This window comes from Choloepus didactylus, chromosome 4 (assembly GCF_015220235.1).
Source record: "Choloepus didactylus isolate mChoDid1 chromosome 4, mChoDid1.pri, whole genome shotgun sequence".
In the NCBI taxonomy this organism is placed as follows: Eukaryota; Metazoa; Chordata; class Mammalia; order Pilosa; family Megalonychidae; genus Choloepus; species Choloepus didactylus.
The window spans coordinates 176,668,772-176,687,209 of NC_051310.1; the positions used below are offsets into that span (position 1 = coordinate 176,668,772).

General features: G+C 35.5%; 2 pseudogenes; both read left to right on the forward strand.

The window, feature by feature from the left end:
• Positions 1 to 18,438, forward strand: part of LOC119533013 — a 156,226-nt pseudogene that overhangs the window by 125,946 nt on the left and 11,842 nt on the right.
• LOC119533668 lies at positions 11,557 to 11,684 on the forward strand (annotated as a pseudogene).

The window sequence follows — 18,438 nt, forward strand, 5'->3', positions numbered from 1 at the left end:
CTGAAAACTTCTTATATCATATTGAATGTGTTTGCTTTGTATTATGTTCAGGATTATTTGAATTATTGACATCAGTCATTAAAATGCCAATGATGGTATATTTTGGTATACCTTGTAGATAACAAATTGTGCATGCTTACAAATTGTGCATCATTTTTCACTTGCAAAAGCAGTGTTTGCAATCTCAAAATGTGATACTTATGCTGGTGTTCAGGTAATGTTTTGGGGGAGTTTGAGAGGTGTGATAAGCCTCCACGTGGGGTCCTCCAAAACTTAACAGAACTTAACAGAGAGAACACTATTTCCACAAACTCAGGTATTTTTCCCATAAGGATCTGCCTGCTATACTTGATATCCTTTGTTGAGAATGCTTCTTTTGCATTTTTGAAAGTAAACTATAATTTCTATGAGGTTCATATTTTATAGTGTTCATTTTATCAAACATCCAACACTGTCCTTTATGGGAATCCTTTAACTGTCCACTCTACTTTTTGTTATCAGGGACAATATTTAAACTTGTCAATGCAGTCATTTGAGGAAATATGTCAGTAGGACATAAAAGAGGAATTATTGCCTTCCATAACAGCTTGAGATTTTCCCAAATATTATAAAAGTTAGCTCTCAATACAGAATTTTCCTTTGTGGTCTGAAGTTCTTCCAATAGACATTTTCTACACCCAGTTTTCTCTTTCTAACGAGTAAAGCAATTTTATAATATTTACTGGTTTTCACTGTTGCTTCCATAGCCCTAGGGGTGGTAATGGCTATCAACTGTTCTTAATGTAGGGGTAAGATTACTATTCTCCTATTGCCCCTCCAGTACTTTCAACACCTTTATGAAGAAATCCCGTATTAAATATCCTCTGTATGATGTTTCCAGAAAACTTTCTGATTTTCAGATTGGACACTTTCTCTCTCTCTCTTTCTCTCTCTCTCTCTCTCTCTCTATATATATATATATATATAAATATATCTGGTATTGCTTGCAATATTTTATTTGCCACTAAAACTCATTAGGAAACATTCCCTTTTCATATTATCTAGAACAACTTTCAAAGTAAAGAGATATTTAGATTTTTTTCATTCCATTTTGACAGAAATTGCTTTTTAAATGGTTTAACTGCCCTCAGTATCTAGAGATAATAATATCTCCAAATATTAACCAAGTCAACTATGATTGCATTTGTAAATATAGCTATTCAAATGTATTATGTTGATTTTTAAAACATCTATTATATCTGTAGTGGTTTCCCCTTTTCCTTCATTTGTTTTCCCTTTTCCTTCATTTGTTTATTTTCATTAGCTTTAATACTTTTAATATTTTTAATTAATTTTGTCATACATATAACCATGTTACTGTTCTCCATTCATAATATGGGCATTAGTTCACAATTATATGGGATTTTAAAACATTCTTTATAATGTATTTCTAATTTTGTGGTGGGATCAGAAAATATTGTTTCCATGATGGTTTCTATGGATTGTGGCCAAGTTAATAGTTCATTTGTTATGAATGATCTATCTATGCTGTATCAGTCAGGGTTCAACCAGAGGAGAGCTAGTAGGAATAGATATTAAGGGATTTTGTGCAAGGAATTGATTTATGCAATTGCGGCATTTGGCTAGATGAGTTCGAAATCCATAGGGGAGACTACCTGGAAGGACAGACTGGATGTCTCAGGGAAAAGCTGAAGCTACTGTCCATAGGCAGAATCTCTTCTTCAGAGAAGCCTCAGCTCTGGTTTTTAAGATCTTTCAACTGATTATATCAGGCCCACCCAGACTATTTCTCAAAAGACTTTCCCGTTCTGTTGTAATGATTTTGCTTAAAAGGTGAATTAGAGGAGAAAAGGCAACATGATGCCAGAAAGCCTGTCTGCACTGGCTATTTTCTGCTGTGCATGCCTGCCAAGCTGACTCATGGTAGTCATGGTATTACACACTGCCCTTAGCTGCCCCTAGCTGACATCTGCTGCTTTCCTGAAATGTTAGGAAAGTGGCAAATGCTGATCCACACAGGTAGTGTGGGAAAGAAAAAGGGCACAACTAGAAGTTGTTTTTTATTCTACATCACAGCTGTGACAGCTGACCCTCTCCCTCTCAAGGCTTCTTTAAGTTTCTAAAGGATCAAAACATCTTACAGAATCATACACTCATATTTTATTTCCTTATATTATATTCTAATTGTATTGGTTAGAAAATTGAAATTTTCGCATGCTATTTTCCAGATTTATGATTTTAGGCCTCTGAGCTACTCTGCTACTGTAATATTTCACTGATAGTTATAGACATATCAAAATATTACACATTACAATGTCAAGATAGATTTTAAAGTGATTTTTATCAATATATTTCTACTTTGCATCACTGGAACATTGCATACTTTTAAAAGTTTGAAGAAAATTAACCAAAAGGAAGCATTAACATTCCAAGTTTTCTTCAAAGGGAAATTCATCTCTTTTATTAGAAAAATACATTACATTTTTATTGTGTATATACTGATTTATTGTTCATGGCTTTAGGCTAAGAGAATGACTGCACCAGAATACCTATTAAGTTGATCATCATCTTGTGATTTCACCCCACATTCCTTTATTGTCCTCTCTTCTCTTCTCCCACAAAACATTTCTTCCTCACTGTTATGGACTGAATTGCATCCCCAATGAGGACTTATTCAAGTAGTAACCCCTGGCCCTGTGTGTTGGTTATAAACTCACTTAAAGATAGGATATTAGATGATTTTATTAGTTAAGATGAGGCCAAAGAAGGGCCCTAACCCAATATTTCTGGTGTCCTTACAAGGAGAGGAAATCTGGACAGAGAGATGCAGACAGAGGCAGAGAGAAGGAGACAGCCATGTGATGGAGGCAGGTATTGAGTTACGGACTGCAGGAAAGCCACCATCAGAATGCTACAGAATTTGGAGAAATTGTGTTCTGCTGACACTTTGATTTTGGACTTTTAGTCTCCAGAACTGTGAGACAATAAATTCATATTGTTTAAATCAACCAGTCTGTAGTATTTGTTATAGCTTTCCTGGCAAACTAAGACATTCACTTCTGCTTTGTATCCTTACTATGATTTACCTTCCACTCTCAAAATTCTTAACTCTAGTGTTCATCTCTTCAGGCCCTTGCTATGGCTTAGGACACATTTAAACAATCCTTTCCTATTTTATTAATGGCTGTTAATATTGGTAGGATAATCTGTATAATGGCTAAAACAAAATAATTTATACAACTGTGAGAATTTCTGGAATCAAAAGTGTGGGAGGGTTGATGTGGCTTTTTCTTGGAGATGTGCTTAATTGCAGTGATATGGCAGCGTGTTCCTCTTCATAGTCATAACTTGTGAATGGTATAAAGTGGAAAATAGTTCATTATAATGCAAGCAAAAGGCCTAGAATAAGAGTAAGCCATATTATGCATGCAACATCACTGCTAAAGATAAATATAAAATATGAATTAGAGATTACACTCAATTTGAGATAAGTAGCTTCTTCATAAATAGCTACAAGTAATCATGATTGTATAACTGTTTTATGGTGATAATAATAATATTTTTGAACTTTTACCTGTGGAATACAAGCTTGATGAAAATGGTTCCCTTGTTAAATCTATTATTATTATAGGAAATATTCCCTAATCCTTAATATGAGTCTGTGAATATAGAACAGACATGATATTTACTTTACAGTGTCCAATGAAATTGTCCATAAATTTTAATGAGTATCAAATATTAATAACTAGTCAGTTTTATTAAATTTTAATTATGTAAGTAACAGATGGATATGTTTTCCTTTATAACATATGAATATTATTAATAAAGCTAAAATCACTCTCTAATCATCACCCGAGATCCTACTCACCTCCTTCTCTCACCAGAGATGACCACTAATTTTGGCATCATTCTCAACTTAGTTTTGAACTTTTGCATGTATTAAAAACATTATGAAAATAAACTGAATATTTTCTATGTTCTTTCAGATAAATTGTATCTTACTTTAATACTGTTCAGGAGCTTCCATTTTTTTCCTTTTAATTTTATTAAGATATATCCACACCCCATACAATTCATCCAAAGTGTACAATCAACGGCTCATAGTATCATCATACAGTTGTGCATTCATCACCACAATAAATTTTAGAACATTTTCATTACTCCAACAAGGAAAATAAAGAGAAAATGGAAACATCCTATACCCCTTATCTCCCCCATCACTGATCTCTAGCATTTGTGTGGTATCTTTGTTACCATGAATGAAAGAATATTAAGATATTACTGTTAACTGTAGTCCATAATTTGCACTAGATGCATTTTTCCCATATACCACTCTATTATTAACTCCTTGTAACAATTTCATACATTTTTTTCTAGTTCATGGAAGAACTGTTTTTATATATGTACTGTTAATCACAGTCATCTTCCACAAGATTTACAGAATTATACATTCCCATGTTTTAATCTCTGGCTTTCCATCTGGTGACGTACATGACTCTAAACTTCTCCTATCAACTACATTCACACACAATTCAGCACTGTTAATTATACTCACAATAATGTGCTCCCATCACCTCTATTCATTTTCACTCATTTAAATTCAACCTAGTTAAAAATTCTGCATATCTTAAGCAACTGCTCTCCATTCTCTAGCCTCATTCTATTTCCTGTAATGTATATTCTAGATTCTATATCTGTGAGTTTACATAATATAATTAGTTTATATTAGTGAGAGCACACAATATTTACCCTTTTTTGTCTGACTTATTTCACTCAACATAAGCTCCTCAAAGTTCATCCATGTTGCTGCATGCTTCTGGACTTCACTCCTTTTTTACTTTTCATTCAATCGTATTGAGATATATTCACAAACCTCACAATCATCCACAGTGTACAATCAATTGTTCACAGTACCTTTATGTGGTTGTTCATTCATCACCACAATTATTTTTGAACATTTTCATTACCACACAGAAAAAAGGATAAGAATACAAATTAAAGTAAAAAAGAACACCCAAAACAGCATGTCTCTCCATCTCTCCCTATTGTTCATTTGCTTTTTATCCTCATTTTTGTACTCATTTGTCCATACATTGGATAAAGGGAGTGGGAGCCACAAGGTTTTCACAATCACATGGTCACACAGTGTAAGCTATGTAGTTATACAATCATCTTAAAGAATGAAGGCTACTGGGTTGCAGTTCAACAGTTTCAGGTATTTCTTTTTAGCAATTTGAATACACTAAAAACTAAAAAGGGATATTGATATAATGCATAAGAATAACCTCCAGAATGACCTCTTGACTCTATTTGAAATCTCTCAGTCACTGAAACTTTATTTTTTTTATTTCTTTCCCCTGTTTTGGTCCAAGAAGTTTTTATTAATCCCATGATGCCAGGGCTAAGATAATCCTCATGAGTCATGTCCAGGGAGATTTACACCCTGGGAGTCATGTTCCATGTAGAGTGGAGGGCAGTAAGTTTACCTGCAGAGATGGCTTAGAGAGAAAGTCCGCATATGAGCAACAAAAATGGTTCTCTGGGGGTGACTATTAGACACTATTTTAAGTAGGCTTAGCCTCTTCTTTGCAGTTACAAACTTCATAAGGGCAAGCACCAAGATTGAGGGCTCAGCCTACTAAACTGGTAGTCCCCAACGCTTGTGAGAATATCAGTAATTCCCCAGGTAAAGTTTAATATTTCCACATTTTCCCCCAGTCCCTCAAGGGGGCTTTGCAAATACATTTTTATTCTCTGCCCAAATTACTCTGGGGTGTATTGGGGCTTCGCACTAACATGTACAAATCAACCAGATCTCACTCCCTATTCAAAGTTCCATGTAATTAGTGTTTGAATAAACTGAGCATACAAGTCAAATTATATAGTGTTTTACAAAAAATATAGATTTTGCACCTAATAAATATCTCTTCCTTTGATCTCACACAGAAGTTGAAGTTTCAAAACACCATCAATATCATCCTTTACCCTTTAGTCTGATTTGCATTTGTCCTAACCAATCCATTTCATTCATATCTCTACTTGAAGTCTTCTCTCTTTTTCCAAACTTCTTAACATTTGCTGTATGGGGTAATGCTAACATTCATAGCTGCCAGACTCTGGCTCTGAGTCTCAGGTGTCACACAGATACCCAAAGCTTCAGGGACCAACCAGGTTATACACAAAGAGCTCAGCATCTCAGAATTTAGAAATAGGCATTAAACTGAGGAATAAATGTAACTGCTGTAAGAGCTGACAATCTAGGGACCTTAACAATAAGCCTTCCCCTGATAACCTATGCTATCAGATTCAGTTCTCAGAGTTCACACATTTTAGTTATTGCATAGTTAGACATTGTAATGTTTTTCTTTTCACCTCTTGTTTCAGTATGTTTCACTCAACGTACTGTCCCCAACGTCCATTCACCACACAACTTCATTCCTTCTTGTAGCAGCTCAATATTAAATTGTATGTATACACCAGTTTGCTATTATGTTCATCAGTCAATGTATTCTTAGTCCACCTCCATCCACTGCAAATCATGAATACTGCCGCCATAAATCCCACTGTGCAAATGTCCATTCATGTCCCTCTTTTCAGTTCTTCCAGGTATACACCCAATAACAGGGTTGCAGGACTTTATGGCAACCCCATGCTTAGCTTCCTGTGGAACCACCACACTGCCCTCCAGATGGGCTGCACCATTCTACTTCCCCACCAATGGTGATTAGGTATATCACTTTCTCCACATTTTTTCCAGCACTTGTATCCTTCTGTTATTTTTAGAAGGTTTTATTCCCACACTATACATGCCGTCCTAGGTAAACAACCATGGTTCCCTGCATAATCACACAGTTATGCATTCACTACCACTATCTATATGAGAACATTTCCATTTCTTCCACAAAGAAAGAGGAAGAAGTGAAAAAAGAAAAGGAAAGAAAAAAAGAAAAAGAAAGAAAAAAAAACAACTAAAAGGTGACAAAAAATAAAATTAAAATAAAACACAATAAAAAGTTCAGACAACACCACCAATGCCAAGAATTCAATAGTCTTCCCTTATATCCCCTTCTTATAGACATTTAGCCTTGGTATGTATTTCCTTTGTTACAATAATGGAAGCATGTTGAATGTTACTGTTAACTATAGACTCTAGTTTGCATTGATTGTATTTTTTCCCCAATACCACCCCATTTTTAACACCTTGCGAAGTTGATAATCATTTGTTCATTCTTTTCCAAACCTCTCTCTCCTGCCTTTTCCTATCTGTCTGTAGCACTCCCTTTGTATTTCTTGTAGAGGAGGTCTGCTGTTCACAAACTTTCTCTGTGACTGTTTATCTGTAAATACTTTAAACTCTCCCTAATTTTTGAAGGACAGTTTTTCTGGATATAGGATTCTTGGTTGGCAGTTTTTTCTCTTTCAGTATCTTGAATATATCATACCATTGCCTTCTCACTTCCATGGTTTCTACTGAGAAATCCACACTCATTCTTATTGGGCTTCCCTTGTATGTGCTGGATTGCTTTTCTCTTGAGCTTTCAGAATTCTCTCTTTGTCTTTGACATTTGACCATCTGACATAATACGGGTCTTGCAGTAGGTCTATTTGGATCAATTTTGTTTAGGGTACACTGTGCTACTTGGGCCTGTAATTTTACTTCTTCCATAAGAGTTGGGAAATTTTCATTGATTATTTCCTCTATTATTCTTTCTGCCCCCCGTCCCTTCTCCTCTCCTTCTTGGACACACATAACATGTGCTTCATGTTGTCATTCAGTTCCCTGAGCCCCTGCTTATGTTTTTCCATTCTTTTCCCTATCTGTTCTTTTGTGTGTAGGATTTCAGATGTTCTCTTCTCTAGTTCAGTTATCCTTTGTTCTGTCTCTCCAAGTCTGCTGTTGTACGTCTCCATTGCATTTATCGTGTCTTCTATTGTGACTTTCACTCCCATAAGTTCTGCCATTTGTTTGTTCAAGCTTATGAATTCTTCCTATGGTCACCCAGTGTTTTCTTTATATTCTACATCTCTTTTGTCACATTTTCTTTCAACTCATGATTTGATTTAGAAGATTCGTTTGAACAGTTTTAATTAGTTGTTTCAACTCTTGAATCTCAGTTGAGGTGCTAGATTGTTCCTTTAACTGGGCCATATCTTCATGTTTCCTGGTGTGACTTGTGATTTTTTTGCTGTCCAGGCATCTGATTTTATTGATTAGTTTATTCTGGAGGTGGTTTACTCTATTTTGCCTTGGGTTTTCTTGTTGGTTTTCTTTGATCTCTATATTTCTTTGTTTCTCTTGCTGGCCAGTTGTCAGATTGACTCTGCCTTGCAGTCTGCCTCCAAAATCAGGCACCCACCATGGCCTGCCACAGGGATGAGAGGTAGGCATGGGCACCCCAGCAAGTTCACTTTGTGTGGCAATATAGATCTGCTGGCTTCCAATGGGTTTCCATTGGTCATCAAGACCTGGGCTTGTTTTAGAACCCTGCTTTGACAGTTGGGTTGTCCATATTTCTCAGCCAAAACTGGGCTGGGTTTCTGTGCAGAACATGCATTACCACCTGTGGTCCTAATACAGGATCTGAAGCCTCTTTTTAAGAGGGTTTCTATTCCCTTGCACTTTCTGGACTATCCAGCAGATGGCACTATTCAGTAACTTAATCCTCCTCAGAGGCTGCTTTGCCTCCAAGCACAGGCTGTGTCTACACAGGTGAGTTAAAACTGTGCGATTCCTATGCCCTCACTTTGCCAGCCAAAATCTGGCTCAATGTGGGGCTCCACCTGTGGCAGAGTACTTCCTCATCTGACCCAGTATTCCAGCTGCCCCCAAGGCAAGGAAATGGCCACTGGCTGCTGCTTCCCTCAAGGGTGGGGGAAGGGTTTTCAGACCCAGGACTCAGTCCACATTTTCTCAGTCTCTTTGTCCCTCCCTGACATGGACCTTGAAGTGTCCTCCCCTGTCCCAGGGATCTTCAAACAGTAGGGGTATGTCTCACTGCTGTGATAGATTTTAAAATCTGTGTCCCTGGTGAGGGGGTTCCCATCTGCTGATTCTGTGCCTTTCCCACAGTGAGCCTGAGTGAGGGGAGGGGAGAGGACTAGCTGGTCTGTGACAGAAGATTCCTACCTGATACTTCTTCTCTTTCTTCAATTCGGCATCTGCAGTGTCCTTCTCCAGTCTATATCCTCCTCCAGAGTTTCAAACAATTCAAAATTGTCCTTTATTTCATTGAATCTTTGGAGAGGAGTTTTCAGAAGCTATTTATGTCACCATGTTGATGATATCACCCTCATTCCTTTTTAAGGACAAATATTTTCTATGTTCTTTCAGAAAAATGGTATTTTACTGTAATACTACTCAGGAGCTTACATTGTTTAGTCAACTTTTTTTTTGTGGGGGGGGCAAATCTTCCATATTAAAACATGTACCTCTAATATTCCTTTCAAATATTCTTGGAATTAAATCAATTGAATGTATCATATGTTGATTAAACATTTAAATTGTGGTCATTCTTTTTTTCTTTCATATTAATGATGCAATTAATATCCAGGACATCCTGTATAGTTGAAAGTGTTTCTGAAAGTTAGGTACCAGGAGGTAGAAGCTCTGGGCTATAGGTAGAGACAATCTTAATTTTAAGAGATGGTGCTAAGCTACCTACCATACTGTGGTATAAAATCATACTCTCAAAAGTCATGCATTAAAATAACATTTTTCCTTAAAATGTTGTCAAATTATGACATTATATTTTGTCTTACATTATAGATATATGAGAGGTGAAATGGACTCTGTTTTTTTTTAACATTATGTATAATTTAATATAAACAGGATTCTCTATAATTTGTTCTGGTGAAGAGAGATAATTTACATAATAACTATCAAATCTCTTATAAAAAAAGCTTGGTCATTGCATGGATTTATCCTTCTCTTTTTAACAACTCTGAAAAGTGACCTGTCTGTTTGGATTCAAGGGAAACACTTATTAGGTGGAAAAGCTACCGAGCTATGGAAATGACAGTGTCCTGTTTCCATACATGAATCAAGATAGAAATTGTCTCTGGTAGAGAGGTGAACAGTGACATGTGGAAAGGAATGGCATTCAGAATTAAAACCCATAAAAACAGATTCTAAGCATAATTGACTAGAGTGTGACCATGATCAAGTCATTTCAATTTCATGGATCTCAGTTTCTAATATCAAAATGTGATTGAAATTACCACTATACTTTATCTAAATTTCTTTTGATTGTTAGTGTCAAAAGGAGTATGACTTTAATTTTACTTTATAAAATATAGAGAACCTGCCTCTATCAGAGAGCTAAAATATAATCCCACTAGAACTACTTTATTCAAGAGAAAACATTACTGTATTTATTTGGCAGAGAGGGGCTTTGCTGTGAACCTTTTTTCCAATGTTGCATTTTAATGGAATGCCATTGAAAAATGTTTTGATTTAACTACATGATGGTACATTTGGGATCCTTTAGAAGTGGACTCCTTTGTTTATATTGGACATAAAGGCATTTTAATCCAAGGCCTGCATTAGGGATTTGCACATATTCTCTCTTACTGTGTCTAATAAAGCATTTTGCTTTATTCTTTCATTTTAATTATGTGTTTTCTCCTCTTGATCTCCTCCAGGAATTCCACTACTCTATAATGTTGGCTCCAACTGACATTTTACATGGTGTTTCACAGACAATGAGGAAAAAGTAAGGAGTTAATTTGTAATTTGGAAAAATAATGAGCAAGTTATCATCATCTACCAGCAAAGGAGAGCTTGCCCCCAGGCACAGATGCACACAATTAGCCGTCAGACTCACTACTGTTCTCTCAATTGGTCATACTCCCTTTTCAGAATTCCCAAGTGATCAATACAAGAATATGTTGAGAAACAGGTTCACAGAATGTCTATTTAGGAATGGCAAATGCCTTCAGTACCAGGGCTTCTATTAAAAAATTAATATAATTCCAAATGTATAAAGTGGCCTCCCAGAGTAAGTTTTTAGAGTTCTTTACTTGATTCTAAACAAACAAAAGCTGAATAGAAGACAATTGTGTGTTAAAGCCACCCTAATAAAAAGCAAAATCCCTGAGGATTATTTTTTCTCTCAATTTGAGATGAGCTAGTCAATTAATAAGACCCATGTGCTAAATAAATGTGTATTCTATAAATTCTAAGGAAAAAGCATAGTTTAACATCCATACTAACACTTAACAAAAAAAAATGAAGTGCTTTGGTAAAACAAGGTTGTTTCAAAGAATATTAACTACTATAACTTTGCAGTTGGTGCTTCAAAATATCAAAATATCAAACTTGGCAACTACTGGATATGAAGAATTTGCCATATCAAAATGTAGGGAAATATCAAGGACTGTGGTTATGAGAAGATAATAGATGTAAAGAAACAAAGCATTCACATAGTTCAACAGTTTATCAATAATGAACTAGAAATAAAGAAATGTAAAGAGTTAAAAATTTTTAAAAGTGAACAAATACCAGTCAGAGAGATGATCCATGAAGTTTCCAAAGTCAGATTAAAAGGAAAAGGAGATCTGCCTCCAATTAAGCCGACATCCTCCTTCCCCATGGAGTCATGTTGTGCTGCTGACAGCAGCCTCCCTGGCAGTGCACACAAACCTATTGCCTATATGAGTTGCCTCAAGGGACCTTAGAGACAGCCCTTTCCCAGTGATGTTCATGCCTGAACTCATGCCCATCCCCAGTCTAAGCTCCAGACAGGTATGCGAGGGGCCTTTGGAAAGCCCAGGGTACAGTAGCCAGGGTCCACATCTGCTAAGCTTTAAAACAAGCACATGATTGAGGCTCTACGGCAGGGCCAGGTTCAAGTTCCTTGGCTGCCAGAAGATCTGTATCTTTAAGATGGGGGGCTTGGCCAAGTTTAATACTGACAAATTTGAAGATGTGTGGTTGAGAAGTGCCTCATCCCAGATTGTTGTGGGGTCAAACACATGTTCAATCTTAGCCCCTTGGATGAGACATAAGCCCTGCACTGGTGAGGGCTTTGCCACCACTGCCCAGTGCCCTCACCTGACTTGTGCCTACCAATAAACTAATTCCAGCATGTCTAAAAAAACAAAAATAGAGAGAGAAAAGAATTTCAACACCATTAGTCATAGAAATGCAAATAATTAAAATCATAATGAGATACCATTGCACACTCATTAGATTGATTATAAATTAAAAGCCCAACACTAACAAGTGTAGGGGAGAATGTGGAGAAATGGAAAATATCATACATTTTTGATGGGGATGTAAAATGGTGCAGCCATTTTGGGAAACAGTTTCTCAGATTTTTATAAAGTTAAACATAAATTTACTCTCTGACCCAGAAATTCCACTTCTTTTCATTTATTCAGGAGAAATAAAAACATTTGTCCACATAAAGACTTGTATGTGAATGTTCACAACAGCATTACGGACAATACCTAAAAAGTGGAACCAGTCCATCAACTGGTTTATGGATAAAGAAAATGTAGCATATCCATACGATGGATTACTATTTATCAATAAGAAAGGAAATACTGATACATGCTACCCTATACTTGAACCTCAAAAACAGGTTAAGTGAAAGAAATCAGATGCAAAAGGCTACATATATTGTATGAATCCATTTATTAGAAATATCTAGAAGGAATAAATCTATAAAGTCAAACATCAAATTAGTGGTTGCCTGGGGCTGGAGGTGGAAGAGGGGATTGACTACCAATAGTCAGGAATGATGTGTAGGATACTGGAAATATTCCAAAGCTGAACTGTGGTGATGTTTGCACAAGTGGGTAAATACACTGACAATCATTGAATTGTACATTTAAATTGGGCTATTGTATATAGATTATCCCTCAATAAAGCTGTTATAAATAAATAAATTTAAAAAGAAAAAATTCAAGGAATACTTCAGCATAGCCAAATAAGAAAGACAGAAAAACTAAAGGTAGAAATTAATAAACCATCAGAATCCAAATAATGTGACAATAATATACTCTCTTTTCTCCAATTTGAGGGCACTAGAATGGAGCTTGCTGTTTTGTATAATTATAAAATCAGGGTTTGCTAGTAGAGAAGTATGTACTCTAGATTGGGTAACAATGAAAGAAATGCAAATATATTGATCTACCCTTTGAAACATCATATAAGTGGACTGATAGGTGTCTCTGTGCCATTGGATGGGATTGCCAATTGGAAAGACACTTTTCAAGAAGGTCTGAAGATATGTGAGGCTGGTTTCTTTGTCTTCTGGTATGTTAGAAGCTGATAAAATTTGAAGAACAGAGAAAAAGGGGAAATTCTTAAACCCTTAACTTGGATTTTCATATTGTGAGTGGCAGTCATTGATATTTCCTTACTCAATATTTCTTCTTCCCTACATATTTGCTAAAATAATTTAAATTTTGGTCAGTTTAGCAATATACTTGACTTATAAAACAAAACAAAAGAATCCAAAAAAAAAACCCAAAAAACTCCACAGAGCCCCTTGCAGTAAAAGAAATCTCTTTGAACAAGTTCTGACCAATGAGAAATAAACAGAATTACACAGAGTAAGAATTCTGGAAAATCTGTTGTTTTCTTAATTAATTAATGTAAAGCAGCTTTCTGAACTGGCGCTTGTCTTCTGCTGCCTCAAAGAAGGATCCAAATCCCAAAAGAGGTGCAGTCATCCTGTAAGCATAAGGAGGAAAGTGCCAGATTCTACGGGTACCTGAGGAGTGAATCAAGAGATAACATAAACATAGTGATATTGAGTCAAAGCCTTAAGTCAAAATGTGGAGTGATAAAAAAGTTTCCTGGGTAATCGCTGCTCAAATAGATGTAACTCCCTGGTGATCAAGGGACTATTTTACTTCCAGTAGATTGTGCTGAGTGGAAGAGAAGGCTTGATCACACTCCAGATTGTCAATTAACTACAATTTTGTCAGAAATGTAAATAGGCAAACTCCCAATCTGTTCAGCTTTAGAAAACAAAATGTACAAGCATAGCATTTTGGAAAGGAGAATATTTCTACTTCTTCCTTAGATATTAAATGAAATAATCTTTGTGAGGCTGCTGAAGTGTTGAAAATTCAAACTATTTTGGACAGGTGATATGATGATACTAAAGATTCTCCTAACTCTGTGCCTCTGACTCAAATTATGACTAAGGATTGATGCCTCATCTTCTTCTGCTTCTTATGGGACACACTGAGTTCAGAATAACAAGAGGGAGGCTGCCATGTACCAGCTCCCCTGAATAAAGCTGAATGACGAGAAATGATGAGGATAATTCAGAAGGATTGAAACAATAAAAATAAAAAGGATGAGAAAATTGATATAATTAAATGAAGTGGAGGAATCTGATTCTGATGTTTAAATTTTTTAAAGATGTGAAATATAAGGAGACCAAGCAGCTACTAAAATTTAAATGGTTCATCATAAGAGATTTGGTGGTCTAGATGCTCTACCAACTCCTCAAATTGTATAAAGATTATAAAATATTCTCTCAATTTACCCTCGTTTTGAAGAATTTAGACACCCTAGTGAACATGCAAAAGCAGATTCTACAGTATGTTACCAGTACCATTAAAGCAACGTGAGGTGAAGAAGAGGATTACGATTTTGATTAATGGGAAGGCCAGGAACTCTTTGTACCAGCACCAGTAGTTGGGACCAAAAGCCTTTGTGTTGATATGTATATATGGTTTGAGGGTGATGAAAAAAATTTATTCAAATTGTTGGACATACTTTTTAATTTACAGTTTTAGATAAACTTGTAAATGAAAGTCTTAGGGGAAATATGATTACATTAGGAGGACAGAATGATGATTTCTGGAAATTTTAAAAAACAAATTGTGCCAATATTAAAGAGCATACCAAGCACCCGTATCTTGGTTTTTAAATACCGTTTTACTGTAAAAGGAATCAGGGATCCTTAGAGAAATAGCTGATTTTAGAGCTGAGACAAGGAAAATATTAGATGAGCTTGGAACCTCTTGTATTAACAAAAAGTAAGGAAGTGCTCAAAAACAAAGGGAATTGGGGACACATCAGAGAGAGGCAGGAGGCAATTGGAAAGAGCTGCCAATGAAAACAGCTGGAGCAATTTGAGCAATAAGATAAGTAATACAGTACTTAATTATGATACAAAGTAAAAAAAAATACATGAGCCTATACTGATATAAATAAAGGATTGAATAAATAAATAAATAATAAATGACAGATATTTCTTGCAGAAAATTTCCAAATAATTTATGTAGTTGTACCTCCTTCCAAGAAGTGAATTTCAGTCTCTGCCCCCAACCTCTGAGCCTAGGCTAGACTCAGTGACTAGTTTCCAAAGAACAAGTAAGAGAAACCTGGAAAACATTAATTAATCAAGTAATACAGGTTAACAACATTAGTCATGCCATGTAAACATTGTATACCTCCTGATACAATGTGATGAGAAAAGTATGTCTCCTCTGTGGTCTTTAGGGAAAACAAACAACAACAGAAAGAAACAAAACACATGCCAGTTAATCATGACATAAACATAAAATAAACCAGATTTGGAGGCACACTACAGATTAATTGGTGCTCCTCAAGAATGTGAAGGTTATGGTAAATAAGGAAAGATTGAGAAACTATCACAGACCAGCTGAGACTGGGAAAGCATGACTACTAAATTCAATGTGCTAAACTGTATTGGATCTTGGAACAGCAAGATGACTTTAATGGGAAAACTGATGAAATTCAAAATGTCTGCAGTGTAACAACAGCAGTGCAACAAAGCTTTTCTGTTTTTTCTTTTCTTCTTTTAAAAATATTTATTTATAATTTTTCTTTCTTTCTTTAATTAGAGAAGTTGTAGCTTTACAGAAAAATTGTGCAAAAGAACAGAGTTTACATATAACCTCCCTATGCAATTTTCCTTAATATGAACACTGTCGTTAGTGTGGCCTTTTGTCACAATTGGTAAAATGATATTATTATAATTATACTGTTAACTATAGTTTGTAGTTTACATTAGGGTTCAGTTCACTATTTGTGTTGTATAGTATTATGCTTTTTTAAAAATTTTATTCTAATATATACATACAACCTAAAAATTCCTACTTTAACCACTTTCAAGTATAAAATTCAGTGGTGTTAATTACATTCCCAATGTTGTGCTACCATCATCACCATGCATTATCAGAAATTTTCCATTACCCCAAACAGAAACTCTTTATCAGTTAAACTTAACTCCCCATTCCCTACTCCCACCATGGCCCCTGGTATTCTGTATTCTAGTTTCTGGCTGTTTGGCTTTGTATAATTTAGATATTTCATATAAATGAGATCATAAGACATTTGTCCTTTTGGGTCAGGTATCTCTTCCTCAACATGAGGTCTTCAAGGTTAATCCATGTCATGTCATGTATTAGAATTTCATTCCTTTTTATGGCTTCACTTAGTGACTTCCATTATTAATATCTTCCATTATGATATATTTATCAAAATGAAAACAGCTGTTATTCAACATCTATAATTATTCATTTGTAGATGTATTTGCAGATGCATCCTTGTATTTGTGTATGGAAAGCAATGGCCAAGCTATGAAATGTTTAGCAAGTCATAATGTGTCTAAGGGTAACCTGGTAGGCTCACATAGTCATAACTGAAACCCCTGACATTCAGAGAATGTGGCAATGGGAATCACTTGGCATATTCAAACTAAAGTATATTTAGCAGTGATACATACTCACACAATCTTCTTCCATGAGGAATTTCAATGTTTGTTTCATACAAAAATATGCATCTAGATTAAACGCAGACAATTAGTACACAGTGTCAGCAGAGTGTATGGTCAATAAACCAACATTGGCCAAAATACTTTAAGTGAGTTTTAGGCAAAATTGGTGCTGGCCTAGAACACATAGACAAGCCAAAATTGCAAATACGGCATATAGTGGGGAAAAGATACTGAAGAAGAAGACATTAGCCTGACTACCCTCCTAGAAGGGATGCTATCCCAGGAGGAAGATAAACTATGGCAATCAACCTGAACTGAAAATTTAGAATTAGAAAAATTACAACAAACTCAACAAATAGACAGTACTCTTGAAGATACAGATGGAAATGAAATTGTACCCTAACTCAAGAGAGATATTAAATATGCTCAGTCCAATGGAATTAAAAGTAACCAAAAAAGGATGGCCCAGGATTTTGGCAGCAGGACCACAAGACATAATTCATGGGAAATCTATGGTTCATCTAACTTGTAGCACCTCATAGACAATGAAGCAATTTTCATAGGCACTCTCTTGCAGCCAAAGCCCCTCATTTAAAAAAAAAATGAAATATATCCAACTGCACAGTTGGTGGGTACAAGAAATTTATTAAATTTGACTAGGGTACTTCAGAAGAAGAAGATGGGAATTGCAGAGAGAAAATCATTGGGAACCTCTATCAGTATAACATTATATGAAAAAAGTGCCCTGGCAATGCCTACAAAAAACATTGAATTCGGAACTTACTGAAACATGATCTTTGATATATGCTCCACTCTGCAATAACATTTAATAGATGGGTGAACATTGATTTTGCTGAGAAGAAACAATAATACTGCTGTAATTTAACTGATTCTTTTGCAATAACATTAATGTGATCCATAAAACAACTGCTGCTAAATGTAATACTGGTAGTAACACTAATTTGATTGCTTAAAATAAGCAAGATACTACTGACAACAATGCAAAACAGACCAATTACCATATGACTCAGCAATGCCCCCCTAGGTATATGCCCAAGAGAATTGAAAACATATGTCTAAAAAACCAGTACATATATTTTATGGCAGAACTATTCATAATATCTATAGAAGCAGAAACAGCCCAAATGTCCAGCAATTGTTAAATGGATAAATAAAATATGGTATATCCATAATATTCAAAATATTGTAGTTTTAGGAGTGATTTACACTCACATGACCTTCTGTTAAGAATCTCAACACTTTTTTAGTATATAATGGCAGCAACATGTTTGGTCCATAAACTAGCACTGGCCAAAAACTTTAAGCAAGTCCCAGGTGGTATTATTCTGCAATAGATATAAATTACTTGGCTGTAAAACGAATGAAGTTCTGGTACCTTCTACAACATGGGTGAACTTTGAAAACATTATGCTATGTGAAATAAGCTAGCCACAGAGGGCCACATATTGTAAGGTTACATTTGTATATGAAATGTCCAGAATTTGCAAATCCAGAAACAAAAAGATTTGCAGTTGATAGATGACGGGATATGGGGCTAATTAGTAGTGACTGCTAACAACTGGGTTTCTTTTTGGGATGATGAAAATATTCTAAAATCAAATAGCTGGGATGTTTACACAATTGTGTGACTATACTATAAAACAATAAATTGTACACTTTGCAATGATGAGTTTTATGGCATATGAATTATATCATAATAAAGCTGTTA